Raw genomic sequence first — 2,059 nt, 5'->3', positions numbered from 1 at the left:
TTTGGCCCATTTTATGATGATCTGAGTTGCTGGTTGCATTCTGGGGACTTGTCGCAGCTGCGGGAGAGGGCCAGAAGGAAGGCTGTTGGCCTTGCTGATAGTTTGGCCTCAGAGCAGCAGTGGTTGGATTTAGTGGTTGCAATGCAGAGTCTTCAGTTCACCAGATGAGGTTTGCTAGAGAAGAATCCTGAGATAAAATTCACTCTGATGCTTTGGCAATCGAAGCTGGCAGAGTGCTGAAGCTATCTAAGGAACTTAGTTTATTTATAGTTACTTTTTCTCCATGTTTCCTATTGGAACCAAGAGCCATCTCCACTGTCCTTACTCAGATCACCTCTTGGATTTTAACACTCTTGGCAGCCTCTGTGGTTTCTGCTTCATTTTCACAGGAAGAGTCAAGTATGGCATGGGAAGAGCCATACTGTTTTCTTCACAGTGTCCTGAGAAGGAAATGAGGTTACTGGAGAAGGGTCAGTCCTGTAGCATTTCCATGTATCCTGTACATACATATACATCTATAATGCAGCTCTTGAGATGTGCTTACCATAGCCTCCCGCTGTTCAGCTGCTTGTTGATCCCTGAGGAGCAGGTAGGGTCAACTGTGAACAGTGGAAACACTTCTTTCCTGTTTTTCAAAGTGGTTACTAGGACAAAATATCACCCACTGACCCAAACAGAAGCCTGTGCTTTGGCTTCACTGATCCCTGAGAGCTGAACTGGACTTCCCTCCCCACCCCTCAGTTCCAGGAGAAAAAGGGTTTTCACGGGAAAGATTCGAGCAAGAAGTTTAGTCTTTTCATCAATACTTGCCTATTTGCAACAAAGTAATGCAGTTCGGGCTTGTCATTATAGGTTGAAAGAACACCCAGCCTGTTAGAAATAACTTTCACCACTCCAAAACATACATGTAACGAGTAAGGAACTGCCTGCCACAAGTAAGAGCAGTGCTTCAGCTGTGCCTGGGATGCGGTCACGTCCTTCTAGAGCTGGTAACCACAGTTAAACACACCGCAAGTGTGTTTGCATCGCTTTGCACTGTGGGGTAGGATTTGTGTCTGCAAATATATTTATATTTATATGTGTGTGTGTGTGTTTTGTCATAGCACAGGGCTTGTGCAATTGTATGTTAAAAATAACACAGTTGTGCTAGTGGGTATCCACGGGGGCAAGGTAGTTGCTGGTTCTTCTCTGCAAGGTGCGCCCTGAATTCCGTCAGCAGGGGTGACGTGTAGCAGGAGCCTGAACTGACATCACCGAAATGATCTGTTCATGAACGTATTAATGATACGTGGGTTCACATGCATGAGAGAGAATAAACTGTGAATAAAATCCAGGTCATGTCTTGACAGGCTGCAGACAAAACAGAGCGTTTCTGAATGTGTGACAGGAAGAGAATAGAAAGGCCAGCACATCTTGCAATTGGGCACTCGGTTTTGGGAGGGTTTAATTTGCTTGTTGAAGAGTTTGTGAAAGGCCAGTGGGTTGCATGGCGTTTCAGAAAAGGGCGCATTGCACGGTACCTCAGAACTGACCTAAACTTGTCTTAAACTGAATGTTTGTTTGGGTGGTCTGGTGGGCTCGTTAAGGATGGTAAGTTAACGAGCATTCTAGTGCCTTTGTGAGGCAGGGAGTCACTCGCAGGGCATGTAGAGTAAATATAGCACACTGAAAGCTTGCTACAATGTGTCAGCCATGGATGGATCCTGATGGTACTTTCCTGCCCTTGCTGGTAAATGATTCCTCTGTAATACTTGGTTTTACTTTTTGCCCTCCCGGCCTGAGATGTTGCATCATGCCGATTTTTAGAAACAATCATCCCTTCTCCTTGCCAGGGTAAAAATAAAGGCTGACAGCTTGTAATGACATGGTGCGATCTCCTCTCCTCTTGCTTGTAAATGATTCCTCTGTAATACTTGGTTTTACTTTTTGCCCTCCCGGCCTGAGATGTTGCATCATGCCGATTTTTAGAAACAATCATCCCTTCTCCTTGCCAGGGTAAAAATAAAGGCTGACAGCTTGTAATGACATGGTGCGATCTCCTCTCCTTAGAACTGGTAAT

The sequence above is a fragment of the Buceros rhinoceros genome, unplaced genomic scaffold (genome assembly GCF_000710305.1).
Source record: "Buceros rhinoceros silvestris isolate BGI_N320 unplaced genomic scaffold, ASM71030v1 scaffold6548, whole genome shotgun sequence".
Lineage (NCBI taxonomy): Eukaryota > Metazoa > Chordata > Aves > Bucerotiformes > Bucerotidae > Buceros > Buceros rhinoceros.
This window is presented reverse-complemented; position numbering follows the sequence as displayed.